The sequence below is a fragment of the Hypanus sabinus genome, chromosome 5, assembly GCF_030144855.1.
Source record: "Hypanus sabinus isolate sHypSab1 chromosome 5, sHypSab1.hap1, whole genome shotgun sequence".
NCBI lineage: Eukaryota > Metazoa > Chordata > Chondrichthyes > Myliobatiformes > Dasyatidae > Hypanus > Hypanus sabinus.
The window spans coordinates 102,451,377-102,473,312 of NC_082710.1; positions in this window are offsets into that span (position 1 = coordinate 102,451,377).

The window sequence follows — 21,936 nt, forward strand, 5'->3', positions numbered from 1 at the left end:
ATCTAGCAAATTTCTACAGATGTATTGTACAGCATTCTAACTGGTTGCATCACTGCCTGGTATGGAGGTTCCAATGCATAGGATCAAAAGAGGCTGCAGAGGGTTATAGAATCAACTATCAACATCATGGGAACAAACTTCTGCACCATTGAGTACATCTTCAAAAGATGATACCTCAAGAAGACAGCATCTATCTTTAAGAACCCTCACCACCTGCGACACACCTCTTCGCATTACTACCATCAGTTGGCAGGTACAGGAGCCTCAAGGCCCACTCTCAGGAAGGTTTTTCCCCCTCTACCATCAGATTTCTGATTTGTCCATGAATCCATGAATACAACCTCACTATTTTGCATTTTTAATTGAATTTTTTCTAAGTCTAGCATTGTACTGCTGCAATAAAATGATAGATTTCACGATATACGTCAGTGATAATAAACTTGACTCTGATTATGGAAAAAATTATTCAATGAGAATATTAACTATTAATGTTTATAAACACACGTCATAAGTTAAGGTATGTCAGTCCACTTCCATTGTGAACAAACCTGGACACCACATTAAAGAACTGAAGATGTATTTGCCATGTATGCTCTTTTTAAGAATTATACAACTTTAATTATTTTTTGCAAAATGTTTCTATGTTGCTAAATGCCTGAAGGCTTCATAAATACTACCGAGAAACATGAACTTGGTTGGTGCTGTAAGAGATGAGAAAGATGCCAATAAAGACTGGAATTTATCTTATATCGGCAGAATTTCTTACTCTAGTTTTAAGCCCCACAGCTTTTAGAGATAATCATGTTGTTCATACTATTGCAATCCACAATTTTTTGTAAAATCCCAAACAGAAATCTTCCACCTTTCCATCAACAGCCAATCCCCAAAGTTTTGAAATTCTTCTTAAAATTCTCTGCATGTTATTATCCCTTCCACATCCTCCAGGAGATTCTTTAAAATATCCCACTTTAACTGAACATTTTGATTATCTGCCCCAACATCCCCTCGTATAGCTCAAGTAGCTTATTGGGTTGCCTTCTCTGGAGCAGTGGAGGCTGAGCAAAGACTTGATAGAAGTTTCAGAGATTATGAAAGGCATACAAGAATAGACCACCGGTGTCTTTTCTCCTTGCATGGATAGCAAGTTAATATCAAAAGATGGAGGTCTTAACATTAGAGTAATACACTAGCTTCAAGATGAGAAGAAGCGACTACAAAGGAGATGTACACAGCAAGGTTTTTACACAGCGAGTTGTGGGTGCCAGGAATGGACTCCCAAAGAAGTTTATTTGCTCATTATGTTTTGTGTTTTGTGTCATATGATGAAGGCTGTGGAAGTGAGCGAGGTCCTCAATGAATACTTCTCTTTGGTATTCACCAATGAGAGGGAACTTGATGATGATGAGGACAATATAAGTGAGGTTGATGTTCTGGAGCATGTTGATAGTAAGGGAGAGGAGGTGTTGGAGTTGTTAAAATACATTGGGATGGATAAGTCCCCGGGGCCTGATGAGATATTCCCCAGGCTGCTCCACGAGGCGAGGGAAGAGATTGCTGAGCCTCTGGCTAGTATCTTCATGTGCTCGTTGTCCACGGGAATGGTACCGGAGGATTGGAGGGAGGCGAACGTTGTCCCCTTGTTCAAAAAAGATAGTAGGGATAGTCCAGGTAATTATAGACCAGTGAGCCTTACATCTGTGGTGGGAAAGCTGTTGGAAAAGATTCTTAGAGATAGGATCTATGGGCATTTAGAGAATCATGGTCTGATCAGGGACAGTCAGCATGGCTTTGTGAAGGGCAGATCGTGCCTAACAAGCCTGATAGAGTTCTTTGAGGAGGTGACCAGGCATATAGATGAGGGAAGTGCAGTGGATGTGATCTACATGGATTTTAGTAAGGCATTTGACAAGGTTCCACATGGTAGGCTTATTCAAAAAGTCAGAAGACATAGGATCCAGGGAAGTTTGGCCAGGTAGATTCAGAATTGGCTTGCCTGCAGAAGGCAGAGGGTCGTGGTGGAGGGAGTACATTCAGATTGGAGGGTTGTGACTAGTGGTGTCCCACAAGGATCTGTTCTGGGACCTCTACTTTTTGTGATTTTTATTAACGACCTAGATGTGGGGGTGGAAGGGTGGGTTGGCAAGTTTGCAGATGACACAAAGGTTGGTGGTGTTGTTGATAGTGTAGAGGATTGTCGAAGATTGCAGAGAGACATTGATAGGATGCAGAAGTGGGCTGAGAAGTGGCAGATGGAGTTCAACCCAGAGAAGTGTGAGGTGGTACGCTTTGGAAGGACAAACTCCAAGGCAGAGTACAAAGTAAATGGCAGGATACTTGGTAGTGTGGAGGAGCAGAGGGATCTGGGGGTACATGTCCACAGATCCCTGAAAGTTGCCTCACAGGTAGATAGTGTAGTTAAGAAAGCTTATGGGGTGTTAGCTTTCATAAGTCGAGGGATAGAGTTTAAGAGTTGTGATGTAATGATGCAGCTCTATAAAACTCTGGTTAGGCCACACTTGGAGTACTGTGTCCAGTTCTGGTTGCCTCACTGTAGGAAGGATGTGGAAGCATTGGAAAGGGTACAGAGGAGATTTACCAGGATGCTGCCTGGTTTAGAGAGTATGGATTATGATCAGAGATTAAGGGAGATTAAGGCTTTACTCTTTGGAGAGGAGGATGAGAGGAGACATGATAGAGGTGTACAAGATATTAAGAGGATTAGATAGAGTGGATAGCCAGCACTTCTTCCCCAGGGCACCACTGCTCAGTACAAGAGGACATGGCTTTAAGGTAAGGGGAGGGAAGTTCAAGGAGGGTATTAGAGGAAGGTTTTTCACTCAGAGAGTGGTTGGTGCGTGGAATGCACTACCTGAGTCAGAGGTGGAGGCAGATACACATGAAGTTTAAGAGACTACTAGACAGGTATATGGAGGAAATTAAGGTGGGAGGGTTAAATGAGAGGCAGGGTTTGAGGGTCAGCACAACATTGTGGGCCGAAGGGCTTGTAATGTGCTGTACTATTCTATGTGGGTGATCATGGTCTTTCAATGACCTTGATTGTTCCTGGCAAATTTTTCTACAGAAGTAGTTTTCCATTTCCTTCTTCTGGACAGTGCCTTTACAAGATGGGTGACCCCCAGCCATTACCAATAATCTTCAGAGGTTGTCTGCATGGCATCAGTGGTCGTATAACTAGGTCTTGTGATATACACCAGCACCTTATACAGCCATCATCCGCTCCTATGACTTCACATGGCCCTGAGCAGAGGCTAAGCAGGTTTTACACCTCACCCAAGGGTGACCTGCAGGCTAGTGGAGGGAAGGAGCATCTTTCACCTCCTTTGGCAGAGATGTTTCACCACCTCACCACCCAACCCAGAGAAGCAGGGAAGGCAAATATAACAGGCTTTTAAAAGGTTCATAGATAGGCCCGTGAATGTGCAGAGAATGAAGGCATATGGAAATTGTGCAGGGAGTAGGGATTACTTTCATCAGGAAATTAATTAGTTGAGAACAAAACTGTGGGCTGAAAGACCTATTTCTGCACTGTACTGTTCAATGTTCTATGTTCTATTTATTTGCCAGTTCTGTGCCCATTCACTTAGCTTCCAGTCATCCACTTCACAACTGGCTTTACTGTATATGCTTGTGTCACAGCAAACCTACAAATGCACCTTCAGTGCCTTCATCCAGATCATTTATATAAATATTAAAAATCTGAGACCCCAGAATCAATTCTTGCAGCACACCATTCATTACATCTTGTCAATAGAATAAAGACCCAGTTATGAATTTTTCTGCACCCCATTCCACCCAATCTTTTATCCATGCCAAACCGGTGCTTTCTAACTTATAAGATTTCATTTTCTACCAATAATCTTTGATGTCAAACTTCATCAAACTCCTTCTGGAAATATCATCCGTATGTGCCATGTCGTATGGCACGCACAATCATGGTCTTTCCTCAACTATAATCATTCTTGGCAAATTTTTCTACAGAAGTGGTTTGCCATTGCCTTCTTCTGGGCAGTGTCTTTACAAGACAGGTGACCCCAGCCATCATCAATACTCTTCAGAGATTGTCTGCGTGGCATCAGTGGTCGCATAACCAGGACTTGCAATATGCACCAGCTGCTCATACAATCACGCAGCACCTACTCCCATTCTTTACATGACCCTGATCAGGTGGGAGGGGTCAAGTAGGTGGTATACCTTGGCCAAGGGTGACATGCAGGTCAGTACAGGAAATGAGCACCATACCCCTCCTTTGGTGGGGATGTATCTCTATCCTGCCACCCATCTGAAAATATACATCAGAATTGGGTTTAATATCACTGGCATATGTCGTGAAATTTGTTAATTTTGCGGCAGCAGTGCAATGAAGTACATGACAAACAGAAAAATAACTGAATTATACTGTATATATATATTTTCACAAATTTCTCCTATATCTATAGCACATGTTGTATTTTCAAAATAAATCCAATATATTGGTCATAGTCTCCTTTCGGAAAATCATATGGATTTTAGTTGATTACCATAATTTTTGAAGTACTCTGCTGTTTCACCATTGGTGTAACTAATATAGAGAGTCATAAAGCACATTAGAAAGGATACAAGTCCTTCAGCCCAACGATTTTGTGCTGATCGTGGTGCCCACTCAACTAGTCCCAGTTACTATCCACTTTAAATATTCCTATAAGGTCATCCCTCGTTCTCCTGTTTTCCAAGAAATTAAGTCTTAGCCCAGCCAATCTCTCCCTCAGATCTGACCAGTACTAAATTCTCCCTGTTTTGTCTTGGCCATACACTCGTAAATCTTTTCCATATCCTTTCCAGTTCAGCCATCTTTCCCTCAACAGGATGACCAAAACTGTACATAGTACTCTGAGTGTGACCTTGCCCATGGCTTACACAACTGCAACAATTCTTCTTTTAGATAAAGCTAGGTTTCTAAAAGGTTCCCTATGTTAAGCCAACTGAACCATAGTTTCCTGTCTTGCTCACTTTTGAATAAGGGAGTTACATTTGCTATCTTTCAATCAAATGAAATCCATCCTCAGATTTAGGGAAATTTGGGAAATTTAAAGCAGAGCATTGACTTTTTCATGAACCATGTCTTTTAAGATGGTCCATCAAGACCCAAGGAATTGATATCCCTCTGATAATCTGTCTAAAACTACTTCTCTGGCAATTTAATTTTCCTAAGCTTCTTCTTAGTTCAGGTTCTGCAATATGGTGGGTTCCAAGTGTCAGGAGGCATGAACTATATATAGAAGATTCTCGGAAAACAGAAAGGTCTGAAGGTAGATGTCATCTGGTCCAGATGGTGTACACCCCCCAAGTTCTGAAAGAGGTGGCTGAAGAGATTGTGGAGGCATTAGTAATGATCTTTCAAGAATCACTAGATTCAGGGATGGTTTCAGAAGACTGAAAATTGCAAATATCACTTCACTCTTCAAGAAGGGAAAGAGGCAGAAGTAATGATACTGTAGGCCAGTTAGTCTGATTTCAGTGGCTGGGAAGATGTTGGAGTCGAATATTAAGGTTAAGATCTCGGGATACTTGGAGGCACATGATAAAATAGGGTGTGGTCAGCCTGATTTACTCAAGGGAAAATCTTGACTGACAAAACTGTTGGAATTCTTTGAAGAAGTACCAAGCCTGATAGACAAAGGAAAACCAGTTGATGTTGTATACTTGGCTTTTCAGAAAACCATTGAAAAGGTGCCACATATGAGGTTGCTTAACAAGCTACAGGCCCATGGTATTACAAGAAATATCCTAGCATGGATAAAGCAGTAATTTATTGGAAGGAGGCAAAGAGTGGGAATAAAGAGAGCCTTTTCTGACTGGCTGTTGGTGACTACTGATGTTCCACAGTGGTCTGTGTTGGGACCAATTCTTTTTACATTATACATCAACAATTTGGGTGATAGAATTGATGACTTTGTTGCAAAGTTTGCAAACAATATGAAGATAGCTAGAGGGGCAGGTAGTTTTGAGGAAGTAGAGAGGCAACAGAAGTATTTAGATAGATTAGGAAAATGGGCAAAGATTGAATACAGCTTCAGGAAATGTAGGGCCATGCACTTTGGTAGAAGAAATGAAAGGGTTGACTATTTCCTGAATAGAGAGAAAATACAAAAAACTGAGGAGCAAAAGGACTTGGGAGTCCTTGTGCAGGATTCCCTAAAGGTTAATTTGCAGGTTGAGTCTGTAGTGAAGAAAGCAAATGCAAAGTGATTGCCGGATTGAATTGCTGGTCATATGATGAGTGACTGATGGCTCTGGGCCTGTTCTCAATGGAATTCAGAAGAATGTCGGACAATTGGAGGATAGTTCATGTTGTTCCGTTGTTTAAAAAAGGCTCTAAAAGTAATCTGGGAAATTATAGGCCGGTAAATTTGTTGTTGGTAGTAGGTAAATTATTGGAAAGAGTACTAAGAGATAGAATCTACAAGTATTTGGATAGACAGGGACTTATTAGAAAAAGTCAGCATGGCTTTGTGTGTGGTAGGTCCTGTTTAACAAATTTATTAGAGTTTTTTGAGGAGGTTACAGGAAAGTGAACAAAGGGAAGGCAGTGTATGTTGTCTACATGGACTACAGTAAGGCCTTTGACAAGGTCCCGCATGGGAGGTTACTTAGGAAGATTCAGTCACTAGGTATACATGGTGAGGTAGTAAATTGGATTAGACATTGGCTCAATGGGAGAAGGCAGAGAGTGGTAGTGGAGGATTGCTTTTCTGAGTGGAAGCCTGTGACTAGTGGTGTGTCACAGGGATCAGTGCTGGGTCCATTGTTATTTGTCATCTATATCAATGATCTGGATGATAATGTGGTAAATTGGATCAGCAAATTTGCTGATGATACAAAGATTAGAGGTGTAGTGGTTAAGTGGTGAGGAAGGTTTTCAAAGCTTGCAGAGAAATTTGGACCAGCTGGAAAAATGGGCTAAAAAATGGCAGATGGAGTTTAATACCTCACAAGTGTGAGGTATTGCACTTTGGAAAGACAAACCAAGGTAGAACATATAAGGTAAATGGTAGGGCACTGAGGAGTACAATAGAACTGAGGGATCTGGGAATACAGATACAAAATTCCCTAAAAATGGGGTCACAGGTAGATAAGGCCGTAAAGAGAGCTTTTGGTACATTGGCCTTTATAGATCAAAGTATTGAGTATAAGAGTTGGAATGTTATGGTGAAGTTGTATAAGGCATTGGTGAGGCTGAATTTGGAATATTGTGTGCAGTTTTGGTCACCAAATTACAGGAAGAATATTAGTAAGGTTGAAAGAGTGCAAAGAAGGTTTACAAGGATGTTGCCGGGACTTGAGAAACTGAGTTACACAGAAAGGTTGAATAAGTTAGGACTTTATTCCCTGGAGCATAGAAGAATGAGGGGAGATTTGATAGAAGTGTATAAAATTATGATGGATATAGATAGAGTGAATGCAAGCAGGCTTTTTCCACTGAGGCTAGGGGAGAAAAAAGCCAGACGACATGGGTTAAGGGTGTAGGGGGAAGAGTTTAAAGGGAACTGTGTGCTTCTTCACACAGAGAATGGTGGGAGTGTGGAATGAGCTGCCAGATGAAGTTGTAAATGCTGGCTCACTTTTAACATTTAAGAAAAACTTGAACAGGTACATAGATGAGATATGTATGGAGGGATATGGTCCAGGTGCCGGTCAATGGGATTTGGCAGAAAAATGGTTCAGCACAACCAAGAAGGGCCAAAAGGCCTGCTTCTGTGCTGTAATGTTCTATGGTTCTAATGAGGGGTGACCTCATTGAAACCTATTGAATGGTGAAAGGCCTTAATAGAGTGGAAATGGAGAGGATGTTTTCTATAGTAGTAGAGTCTAAGATCAGAGGACACAGCCTCAGAATAGAAGGGTGTCCTTTTAGAATGGAGATGAGGAGGAATTTATTTAGCCAGAAGGTGTTGAATCTGTAGAATGCTTTGCCACAGGCAGCTGCGGAGGCCAAGTCTTTACGTATATTTAAAGCAGAGTTTGACAGATTCTTAATTGGTCAGGGCATGAAGGGTTATAGGGAGCTTATTCCCCTCTATCATCAGATTTCTGAATTACATTAAACCCATGAACACTACCTCACTACTTTTATTGCACTATTTATTTAATTCAACTATACATATACTTACTGTAATTCATAGTTTCTATTATATATTGCAATGTGTTGCTGCCACAAAAGCAACAAATTTCATGACATATGCCATTGATTTTAAACCTGATTCTAAGTTAACGTCCACTGTTTGCATCAGCAAAGCAGTGTGGCTACAAGTCATTCTGTATGTAGGATTTTAATAATGAAAGCTAAGGTGTGGGTCACAATGATTAAATTGAGTAAGTAAGTGAGAGAATAGTGAATTCATACAATAATTTCATTTCAAGATTCACGATTGTTTAATGTTATTTTTAGTGTGCTAGTGCAAAGTAGAATGAAATAATCATTACTCCAGATCCGATGCAACACAGAAAACATAATAAGTTAAAGAACACAATAATAATAATAATGCAATAAGCATAAATAACTAAGATAGCTTGTAATATATACATAGATTGAATGCATGTACATAAAGTAACATTAGATACAAGAGTGTCTGTACATAAGATGACTCTGACAGGAAATGATAAAGTAGTGGTGTTTGGGGGTTGTGGAGATGTGGGTTAGAGGGTGGAGATTTTGATCAGCCTCACTGTTTGGGGAATGTAACTGTTTTTGATTCTGGTGATCCTGGTGTGGCTGCTATGTAGCCTCCCCCCCCCCCCACCCGATGGGAGTGGGACAAACAGTCCATGAGCAGGGTGGGTGGGATCCTTCAGGATAATAATACGTAGTATAATTAAATTATCCGATCTATAAACTGACACCAGAACCAAAAATATATCATCCATTATGTCATTAAACACACCCTAACCCAAAAACAAATTACACTTATTGCTCTTAATTGTATAAATGTATTCTCTTAGTTAAAATAAAGCACAGCTAGAATACATATTTTGCAATCCTAAACTATTCTTTTTAAAGATTATTCATTTATTGAAATTTAATTATGTCCTGCAAAAGATTCATTCTCTGTGCCTTCAAGCAATATAAAACTATAACTCATTAACACACCAGCAAATGTTAAGCCTTCATCGTATATCAATGCAGTAATTTAGGATAAAAAAAAATCCACTTGGATGAATGGGAGATAACAATATCAAAAATAGCAACAATCTGAATAAGCGGTATGTGTTCATTTAACAATGGAGCTAATTGCCCTTCAAATAATTTCTGAACTTATTCTATCACCTTTATCAATGTTTTTGTGGACACTCATAAATCATTCTTGGGCAGTCATTTGAAACAGAACATTTCCCTGGGATCTAAGGCAATTGTAACACTGCTATGATCAGACATGACTAAGATCCTATAACATGCTAATTACTTCATTTTAAGATCTTATTTTCAGTGGTGGAGGCGGATACGATAGGATCTTTTAAGAGACTCATGGACAGGTACACGGAGCTCAGAAAAATAGAGGGCTATGGGTAACCCTAGGTAATTTGTAAGATAAGGACATGTTCAGAACAGCTTTCTGGGCTGAAGGGCCTGTATTGTGCTGTAGGCTTTCTATGTTTCTCTCTATGTTTCTATTATAACTACTTAATGGAGTGAAGCTCAATTCAAGAAAAAAATCTGAATGCCCTGGAAATCTGAATAATTCTATATATAAATAGGAGCAAGCAACACTTTTAAATTTTTTTTTTACTTATCTCAAAGTTATTAGGGTGGCATGGTGGTATAGTAGTTCACACAATGCTTTACAGTACCAGAGACCAGGGTTCAATTCCCACCATTGCCTCCAAGGAGTTTGTATGTTCTCCCCATGACTGTGTGGGTTTCCTCCAGGTGCTTCAGTTTCCTCCCACAGTCCAAAGACTTACTGGTTGGTAGGCTAATTGTTCATTGTAAATTACCCCGTGATTAGACTGAGATTAAATTGGGGGATTACTGGTCGGTACAGTTCAACAGGGTGGAAAAGCTTTTCCGTATTATATCTCAATCAATAAATAATTAAATAAGATTAGAAACATAGAAAACCTACAGCACAATACAGGCCCTTCGGCCCACAAAGTTGTGCCAAACAGGTCCCTACCTTAGAAATTATTAGGGTTACCCATAGCCCTCTATTTTCCTAAGCTCCATGTACCTATCCAAAAGACTCTTAATTAAAAAAACCCTATCATATCCACCTCCACCACCATTGCCAACAGCCCATTCCACGCACTCACCACTCTCTGTGTAAAAAACATACCCCTAACATCTCTTATGTATCTACTCCCAAGCACCTTAAACCTGTGCCCTCTTGTACTAGCCATTTCAGCTCTGGGGGAAAAGCCTCTGACTATCCACACAATCAATGCCTCTCATCATCTTATACAGCTCTATCAGGTCACCTCTCATCCTCCGTCGCTCCAAAGAGAAAAGGCCGAGTTCACGCAATCTGTCTTCATAAGGCATGCTCCCCAATCCAGGCAATATCCTTGTAAATCTCCTCTGCACCCTTTCTATGGTTTCCACATCCTTCCTATAGTGAGGTGACCAGAACTGAGCACAGTACTCCAAGTGGGGTCTGACCAGGGTTCTATGTAGCTGCAACATTACCTCTGGACTCCTAAATTCAATTCCACGATTGATGAAGGCCAATACACCATATGTTTTCTTAACCACAGAGTCAACTTGTGCAGCTGCTTTGAGCGTCCTATGGACTCGGATCCCAAGATCCCTCTGATACTCCACACTGCCAAGAGTCTTACCACTAATACTATATTCTGCCATCATATTTGACCTACCAAAATGAACCAGTTCACACTTATCTGGGTTGAACTCCATCTACCACTTCTCAGCCCAGTTTTGCATCCTATCAATGTCCCGCTGTAACCTCTGACAGCCCTCCACACTATTCACAACACCCCCAACTTTTGTGTCATCAGCAAACTTACTAACCCATCCCTCCACTTCCTCATCCAGGTCATTTATAAAAATCACAAAGAGTAAGGGTCCCAGAACAAAATTCCAGATCGGTATAACAAAACCTAGATCATGTCCTTTTCTCCAGACTGCAGATATTTAGAGCTAAAGCACTGATCATTATCAATGGTTTCTATAATGTGAGTGCTTCATTGGCTAGTAACTACAGCTTTTGTTGGAAATTCAGACACCATTACCAGTTTCATGCTAATAGTTTAATCAAGGAAATAAAATCCTGGCCTGACAATCTAACAGCTGCCTGCTTTGTGGTACCAGGGAAACCTGGACATTCGATACAGAAAAGGCTTCTACCAGATCAATAACTGGGAGCTGGTTTAAATGTCAGTCTTAGCACTTAGTCAGGCTGCTGGCCAAGCTATAAAGATATATCAGGGAAAATAAATCAAACTGCAGAGACTGCCAAAAGTGTTGTCAAACAGCAAATTCTAGCCTTCCTGGAATGTTAATACTCCTCAGATACTAATACCTTTATCAATGAATTGCAATTAATCACAAATTACCACCACAAAACTGGCAGTTTACTACGTGCACTGCAGTTTACATGTGACAGAAAACAATGCTTTGCTGTTATAGGAGATGACTTCATACAAAGGTTTGACTATGGATAATATTACTGCTTGAACAGTCAACACACATACTAAATTCATCTCTATATTATTTTAATAATAACATTAACTCTATTAATTTAATTTCATTTAGTTCTCCATTGATGTGGGAAAGAACTTGGTATGACTCCCACAAAATGTCGTTCATTAATTTAATAAATTGCAATATCTAAGGTGATGCAAGTTCTTACCACAATCATGAATTTATACAAGATATACATATCAGAAGCTGTGAAATAGAAATTAGTTTATGATAAGCATACAGGTCGCAGTGCAAAACTGTGACTGCAATTCACACATAAATGGGGAATTGCTAAAACTGAACTTGTTAGTGCAGCACAGGCAGGCACTTCCCATTCTCCACTCAGCTAACATGAGTTAACTACCACCAGCTTTCAACTCATCACCTGCAGCCTATTCAAACCCAGCTCTCATCCACAATCCTTGTTCACACATCAAACTAGCCAGCCTCAACCAGTTGCTTCTGGTCCTCTGTTGCCTTGTCATGTTAAATATCTGTCCTTTCCTGTTCCGTGGTCTCCTGTGGCTTGTTATTTTGCAGTTTATTATTAGAGTGATCACTCATTGCTAAATCGTCTCCACTGCTCTGCATTTGGGTCAATCCTCCTCTACATTTCCTGACAGAACTGTGCAGTTCAGTGTAAGTCAGACAAGATGATGAAGCACACATAATACCAATGTTAAATTAGTGCAGCGTTCCATTGATGCTGCATAAGGCCAGGTGTAATAGCTTCACACACAATGTAAATCACGCACAGGAAATCACATCTGAACAGTAGCCCTGCAACTGAGATAATTAAAAAGATCTTTAATTATTTACAGATTTGTTAGGGACTATCTTGCCGCTGAGTTTCTTTGTACTATAATGAGACTGCATTTTGAAATTTCCCGAATCTCAATTACTTTCTCAACTTAGTGATGTAGAAGCCACTTTATTTCTGGTTGCCTCCAATAAAGGTAGGATCACTTTAACAAAGGAATCCAAAGAGAAAAGGTAGAAGGGCTCCAAGAAAAGCTTTGAGTACTTCCAACATTCTGGTCTTTTTTGAATTTTAAATTCCTATATCTGCAGCTTCTGCTGTATTCAAACTAGCTGAGCATATTTGACACTGATTAAAGTCTTCACTAATGACTAGCATATTGAGTTTGAAAGTTCACTGTAAAGAGAAAACTATTGATGGTAGTGCAGAGTAGGGATGGAATTAACTCAGACTCCAAATAAACAAGATGATCCAAACAAGATCTAAAGGCAAAATCAAAAACAGTTGTACTAGAAATGGGACTCCTATGATTGAGCACAGAGTGCTCAGCACAGGGCCTTTCAGTACAGACTTTCCATGAAGGAATGTGGCAGGCAATAATTGGTAGTCTGAGTCCTAAAGGGACAGTGGCAGCTAACCATACTCCAGGGAATTAAAATGCCGAAACTTAGGTGCCTGCTGATGTTCAGTCGGAACCATGATACTCATCTCTCCTGCTGTTGTTTCCCAGGTACAAGTTCAAACCTCCAACTGAGGTCAGGCTTCTAGCAAGCCATCACATTTAATACATTTAATGTCCATCTCCTCAAGGGGGTAAAATCCTTTCTTCATGTCGCATCATGTGTCATGTAGGAAAATGTTATTATTACAGTGATATCAGCTCTGATAGGTGCAGTTATGAAAGAGATAAATATCATCTAGCAAATCAATAATTGCATCAGTTAACTGAGGAAGAAATGGCACAAAGGAGTAAATTGTACAAAGCTTTAAAGAGGAATGGAGAGGAATCAACTCTTCTCAGGCTTCCAGCCAGGTACAGTTATTTAAAGTAACCAATGTTTCTATGACAAACTCTGCCATCTTCATGACGATGGCAGAGTTTGTCATCAAAACATCTGTTATAGTCAATACCTGTACCCAGATGGAGCCCGAACAGAGTTTATTTGTCATATATGCCCGGAAAGCACTGGATTCTTTTTCAGGAATGTAGAACCTTGTACATGATATTGATTGATTGATTGATTGATTGATCGATCGATTGATTGATTAATAGCATCTGTTAGTCTCGCGAGACCAAGGATCTGCACTTTGAAAGTCTTGCAGTGTCCTCTCCAGAGCGTAGGCCTGGGCAAGGTTGTATGGAAGACCAGTGGTTGCCCAAACAGCAGGTCTCCCCTCTCCACGCCCCCGATGTTGTCCTAGGGAAGGGCAAGGGCCGATACAGCTTCACACCAGTGATGTCACAGGAGTTGCCAGAGTGAGGTTATAGACAACGTCGGACTGCCTTAGGGACTCCATCTCTGGATTTGAGTGGGTATGGCTGCAAGGCAGCGAAGAGTTGAAATCAGAGTTTTCCCTCTCTCAGATGGACTGCTTTCCCAGGCTGATGAGCTCCATCTACCCAAAGCACTGGTTTTAAGGCACTAGGACCCGCCTTCGCCCCTTCTCCTATCAGTAGAAACAGTTCCGCCAGGCTTAGAGGCTAAGTCACACAAGAAGGCCAGGAGTTGGACTTAGTTGTCAGAGGCTGTTTGAGGTGCATGCCATGAGGAGCACTTTTAGGTAGCGGGAGCTTGTTCCCATTATCACTCCTTGGCTTGACAGCCTTGGAACCTATACATGATAACATAACAGAAAAACATTGTACACTGCACAATCTAACTGCCGTTTCAGGGGACACAATGTTCCTCTGCCATCAACTTGCAAGAATTATTCATATCAATGGAAGAACGGTAGAAAGCATATTTGAATAATGTTCATGAATCTTGAATTGGGATCCCTTGCCAAATCTCACAACTTTAGGCATTCCTTTGCCCATTTACGAATGCAAGCCCTGGGACTAGGTTGGTTCATGTAATCACTTAGAAGGAAGATTACTGTCTGAGGCACTGAAACAATTCTTTTCTTTTGCAATTGTAATCAGATTCATCTCCATTTACTTTAGGTGGTCATTCATTTTGCAAAGTTTCTTTCATTATTTTTGGCTGCTGCTGGGATTTAAAAACCGCCAGATATAATAGTAAAGATAAGAGAATCTTTAGGCTTTTCTACAGAACCACATAATTCGGTTTGCAAATGATCAAGTCATGATGGCATAGCAAAGCAGGAGAATTAATATAATCAGTATTGCCTGCACCAGCTTATTCTTAGGACTTATATTTATTGACTAATTCATGTGGACTTGGAGTTATGAGAAGAGTTCTGACTTTTTTTTGACTTGCATGTCCTAGGATTGGTTGAAGGAGTTGCAACAAGTGCTGAAGGATGATTTGAAGAAAGTAAATGGAATTAAGAAAACTCTTCTAGTTTACAAGGAGCTTACCAAATTTTTCTTCTAGAAACTTCCAAATTACTCAGAAGTTCTATCATTAATGGCAGGCAGTTGTCATGTTTATGTGAATGAAACAGGAATTGCTTAATAAGCTGAACCTTCATCTTGTGTGAATTAGTTATTAAGGATCAAATATCAACTTTACTTGCCATATACATTTGGATGTATTCAGAAATTGCTGTGGTGTGTTTGTGCAACATGCAATAACAATTATAACATTCAACAATTGCATGTTATGAAGAATTATATAAAATAAAGTTAGAAGTACAGATACGGAATGTTCACTCTTTTCATGCCTTGTCGTATGACATGGGGAATCATGACCATGATTGCTCTTGGCAAATTTTTCTTCAGAAGTAGTTTGCATTGCCTTCTTCTGAGCAGTGTCTTTTCAAGATGGGTGACCCCAGTTACTATTAATACTCTTCAGAGATTGTCTGCCTGGTATAAGTGGTCACATAACCAGGACTTGTGATATGTACCGGCTGCTCATACAACCACCCACCTCCTGCTCCCATGACTTCACGTGACCCTGATCTGAGGGTTAAACAGGTGGTACACCTTGCCCAAGGGCAATCTGCAGGTAACAAAGTTCAGGAGTGCCTTACTCCTCCTTTGATAGAGATGTATCTCCACCCAAGGTGTGAAGTAAATACCTGCAGTATAAACAGCATTATAAAAAGTGGTCTGAATTGTTCACCATACAATGATGGGGTAATAGAAGGGAGTTGGGGGAACTAAATACAACGTTTGATCAGATTAACTGCATGGAGGAAGAAACTTTTAAGATGCCCTGAAGTTTTTTTTTGTTTTAAAAGCCCTGTAGAGCTTTCCAGAAGGGAACTTTTGGAAAAGACAGTTTGGTAGGTTGGAACTGTCTGAAATGATTTTTCCTGCCCGCTCCTTGCCTGGGACACATATATGTCCTACAGGGATGGTGGACTGTAACCAACAACCTTTCATGCTGCTGTAAATAGTGAAGAGATTCTGCACAAAAACAGATAGTAATGGCATTAGGTAAACAAAGCAAAAAAAAACAGTTTAACAGGGAGCACAGTGCCCTGTACAATTGATAAAAGAAAATGGGAATAGGGAACCTTCTGGCATTTAGGTCAGGAGGAGATTGTGATAGCACCATGAACCTTCTGAAAGGCTCAAGATGACAGAGAAACAGCAAGACCTCAAATGCCATCCAGAGTCACCTTTACACTTACTTGGAAGCTCCAGAGTCAGGTCACTGTGTCTGGGGAAGAATGTCCTAGAACTCCAGATAAACTGGGATGCAATGGCACTGCTGAATTTGGGCTCCCTGTTGATGCTTCTTAACTCTGGCCTTGTGTGCACTGAGGACCTGATCCATGGAATCTGAGATGAGGTCTATGAAAAGTTCCAAGTTCCAAATAAAAATACAAAATGCTGGCAGAACTCAGCAGGCTGGACAGCATCTATGGGAGGAGGTAGTGACGCCTCCTGATGAAGGGTTTCGGCCCGAAACGTTGTCACTACCTCCTCCCATAGATGCTGTCTGACCTGCTGAGTTCTGCCAGCATTTTGTGTTTTTATTTATTTCCAGCATCTGCAGATTCACTCGTGTTGCCTCCAAGTTCCAATTCCTGGATTTGATTGCCACACTCAAGAGAGGCTTAGATGAGTGCATGGATGGGAGGGGTGGAAAGTTTTTGTCCAGCTGCTGGAAGATGGGACGAGGCAGAATAGCAGTTCAGTACATATTAGATGGGTCAAAATGCCTGTTTCTATGCTGTAGTGCTCTATGACTCTATATCTGAGTAATCCACTCAGCCACATTTCAAAAGTGGTGTAAAATGGATAACTAAATTTGGGTCCCAAGCCTACCTTGATAATATATGGATGTTAACCTTAGAGTAATCAAAAAGCACAGAAACAGGCCCTTCAGCCCATCTAGTCCATGCCAAACCATTCAAACTGCCTAGTCCCGTCTATCCACAATTATCAAAATCACTCTATGAAACTACAATATTAAAAGGAGCAACCCTAACTGAAACCCAAAAACACCTGCCGTCTATGTAGCTTGGAAGAAAGTTATTGCCATGGTTTTAATTTTCTGACAATGCCTAGATTTGGGAAAAGTTTGACAATAATGGACGATAACAAACGTAATTCCTTTCTTCAAAAAGGGACTAAGATAAAGTTGTAATTGCCAGATTAGTTTGGCACATGAATGAAGCCATGGAACTGTAAATATAGCGTCATGATAACTGTATTACATACTCTTGCCATTTAAGCATCATGAAAAATTTGTCTAGTTTTTCTACCACAAGAACAACTTAACTACAGATCTTCAATAGTCTTGATCCGATTCATTTTCGTTCGCCAGAAGAAACATTCTCAGTTAAGACTAGTCTCAAACAAGGCTCTATTATTGCTTCAAAATATCTTCCAACCTTTCTTGCTGCAGTGTTGCATCTCACCTCCATGAGCGTAGAGCTTGTGATGGTATCGGATTTGCTAGACACAAATGGAGGTCTTCAGTCCTATCAGGTATAGATAGCTATGGCATCTTCCCTAAAGGAAGGTTATGCAGTAGCCACTTATTCACCAAAGGCTAGGTCACTTCCCTGCTTATCCTCCACAGCAAGTTTAGCTGCCAATACCCACTACTTGAGCAGTAGGATCCTCTCCCTCCTAAAGAGGAGACATTTCCACCTAGCAATGTAGTTTAAAAACAGTGCATTTATTTTTAGTGATAATGTTTAATTTCAGATAGAATTCTGACAATGCATTTAAAACTCATAGAGGATTCCTAACTTATAAAAGATTTCCAAATTACAAACAATTTATAAAACACTAAGGTTTTCCAAAGCAAAGGTACAAATCCTGTAAGTTACAAGAATATACCAATGAGCTGTAGGTGAATGACGCATCAGCCTCAGAAAGTAAAAGTAGAGGAATGGATTCTTTTTGTCATTCTTCCTATTGTTCCATGACCATTCTTAACTAGCCTAACTGCTCTCTAACATTTATACTGCTTTGTTCCTACTTGATGATTTCATATGCATGTAATATTTTATAAGATGCATTTTCATGCAGATGATCTAAAAGCTTCTTGAGACAGAGATCCCTGACACACAAAATTAATTGTTGTGAGGGCTGACTCAATGAATACACAAACCTCTCAGCTATTGATAGATGATCTATTTGATGTGGTAAGTGATAGGATTGATCTGGTCTGCAAGCTTCCTTGAACTAAACAACTTAGCCAGTGTTCTCTGGTTCCAGTAAGACAAAGATGCATTCAGGTGGAGGGACGCCTTGGGCGCCAACTGAAGTTGTTTTTAAACATCGCCTTTATGATTGCAGGACAATGCTGGACATTAAGAACTTCAGGTACTACAGGTCTACCCCAGCAGACAACTGCTTATGAGAGAAGCTGGACTTTGTGCAGACTGTGTTACAAGAAGGTATCAGAGTCAGTGCATAAAGATGGTGAGCAGTGTAACAGTGAGTGGTTGTCTTTGACATTTCCCTTGCAATCACAAGACCCTGTTGGACATTGATCATGCAGAATGCTGCAGGTCCATTTGCCTTGTTTTTTAGCAAGACAGACAGCAGGGAACCTGCGTGGCCTCAGTTTTAATGAGAACCAGGCTTCAAACTGTAGGCTTGTCTCTGTAGTAGTCCGGGAAAGGAGACACCAGAGGCAGCATAGTGCAGCATTCCTGCTGAGCTGAGGGCTGGCCCCTCCCACTGGTGCTGCCCCCCAGTGTTCAACTGGTGGAAAGTAAACTGGATTGCATGCACACGCTCATCTGCTGACTGCTGAGAAGTGCTTCTTCTTGACGATAACACTCATGCATCATCAAGTCACAAGACATGGCACTCAAGGACTTGGACTATATATCAACTTTTTGATCTCTGGTAGTGTCAACTGCTCTATTAGAAAGCTGAGCTTGGCCAAAAGGTCCTGGGGCCTCTGTACAGCGAATATTCATCACAAGCTAATCTTCAAAACTAATAGAAAACTAATGGTTACTATGTTCTAGACCACAAGTTCCCAACTTAGAGTCCACGGACCTCTTGTTTAATGGTAAGAGTCCATGGCATAAAAAGGTTGGGAACCTCTGTTCCAGGCCAACATCACCCAAACCTCAGTGGTTGAGCAGCAGCGTACAGAGAAGGTTGCATTTTACATGCTCAGAGCTGCATCTCCATGACTTACTCACAAAAGAACACTAGAGATTGTGCCTTAGCCTCAGCATCCACAAGACCAAGAATCTCGAGCTCTCTCTTACACACTTCACAAGGCTGCACATGGATCGTACTGACGAACGCAAGGCAATGCATCAAGAGAGGAACAAAGCCTTACATAAACAATAGACTGGCACAGCATCTCATAAAGGACCTACTGACCACCTCCCCCGATCCCCAATCAGCTACTTCTTGGCTCACTGCAGAGGCTTTTACAGTTTTCACATTGGCCTGATTAGACTATTTAATATCTACCAAGCCAGAGGGGGAAGAATTCAGCTACAATCCCAAAGGACCACTGTAGAAGGCGGCAGATTAGGGGAAGGGCTCCCGGCACAATAACTGACTGTACCCAACCATAGCTGAGCTTATATCATAAATCATACTGCTCTGATCACAAAATCTGGACTCTCAAAATTAAGTTAGCTTTAATTTAACTATGCATTCATCAGCAAATTGTGTTTTATGAAAGGTGAATTGAAATGCATTACCACAATTGTAATAACTGAAAGTTGTCTTATTTAAATATATTCTCTGTGCATTATCATTTCTATGTTGTTTACAGAGGAGTTGATTATCATAATTTATTTAATTATGCTGTTCTCAGATGTTCTGGTTTTATAAATTATTTCAATAATTCAATTGAGCACAAACAAAAGAAAATTATTTGCTTAGATATTTTAATCAAATATATGTATATACATATCCTTCATAGTGATATGAGAATAGCAAAGATAGATGCAAACATGAATATGAATAATCTATAAAGAAAGATAGCAAAAGATTGATATTATCTGAAAAAAGATTATTTATGCTCATTAGATTGAAATCATTGTCTGCAATTTTACTGTATTTGTATGTGCTTGTTATGTTATATGTGCTATATGTGCCTTATGCTGTGTGTGACTGTTGTTACTGTTGCCCTGGAGTATGGCCCCTGAGTAACACTGGATTGGTTGGCTGTATTCATGGTTATTCCGAAAGGGTAAGATGAGTGAACACACACCAGTCCTCAAAGAGGGATCAGAAGTGGATCGAGTGAGCAATTTCAAATTCCTGGGTGTCAACATCACTGTGGATCCATCCTGGACCCAACATATCGATGCAGCTACAAAAAAGGCACGACAATGGCTATATTTGGTTTGAGGAGATTCAGTATGTCACCAAAATCACTACAAATTTCTGCAAATATACTGTGGAGAGTATTCCAACTAGCTGCATCACCGTCTGGGGGCTATAGCGCAGGATTGAAATAAGCTGCAGAGAGCTGTAAACTTAATCAGCTCCATCATGAGCACTAGGTTCCATAGTACCCAGGACATCTTCAAGGAATGATGACTTAAAAAAGTGTCATCCATTATTAAGTAGCCCCATCACCTCAGACATGCCTTGTTTTCATTGCTACCATCAGGAAAGAAGTACAGAAGTCTGAAGACACACACTCAGCTTCTTTCCCTTTGCTATCTGATTTCTGAATGGACAGTGAACCAATGAACACTACCTCACTACTTTTTTATTTTTATTTATGCACTACTTATTTAATTTAACTATTTTATATATATATATATTTACTGTAAATCATATTTTACTACATTATTATATATATTGTATGTACCGCTGTCACAAAGATAAAAAATTTCATGACATATGCCAGTGATATTGAACCTGTTTCTGATTCTGATTCTGGTATTCATGTATGGTTGAATGACAATTAAACTTTATGAACTTTAATAGGTTAGTACAGCAGGATAGCAGAATGATAGAAGTTAAAGTTAGATTTATTCAAACATGTTTTTATTTCTCCATCTTCAGATTTCCACTTCTGTTCATCTATGACCATTCCTGTAAGGCAGGATGCTTCACTTAAGATCATCTTTAATTGCAGTTCCTGAAACCCAAAGTTTTGCTGCATTTACAAATAAAATATTAGCCTACCTCCACTTAGAAGTAAAGTAATGCTCAAGTTATTTGCCAACTTCCCCTGCCAGACACTGAAGAACTAGAGGATGACATAATGCAATTAAAATAGTAAACCAGCAAATTGCATTTCAGTGATGCATCAACGAGATGGGACATGACTATGCATCACATATGCACAAGGTGTGAAAGTTGGCGAGTGTTGTGTGGGGAGATAGAGTGTGTGAGAAATTTAAAAAAATACAAGAGGAAAAATAAAGCTCTTTGCCATGTTTGTTTCTTCATGCAGATGTTCAGCAGGTTCATCATTTCCAACTGCTTCTGGTGATAGCTTGCGATGTTCATAACTTGCTCGTTCCATTTGCTATTTGCACACCACCTGTCTGAGAATCTACAATGGCAACAGCTGCTAAGTACCATATTTCATAAACTAGACCCTGTAGGGGCAATAGCACTTTCTGGTGTCTTGATAGTGAATAAGTTATCAGGCTTGATTATATAAAGTGTTTACTGCAGCTTGCAAAAGTGCCATGAACATTTGGCCTAAGTCCATATTGAAAACATTGTGAAAAGAAATTAACAAATATGTCAATACCCAAAAATGGAATCCACTGTAAGGGTTGTGAGGGTTACATATCAACTTTTCTTCGGCATAATTCATGATATGACCCATATGCTTAGTAGCAAAAATAATTAGCTGTAGAGTTCCACTGACATAATTCCTTGAAACTAACACCAACTTTACAGTTTCCAAACATACAGTTTAAGATGTAAAGTCCAAAGCTTTTG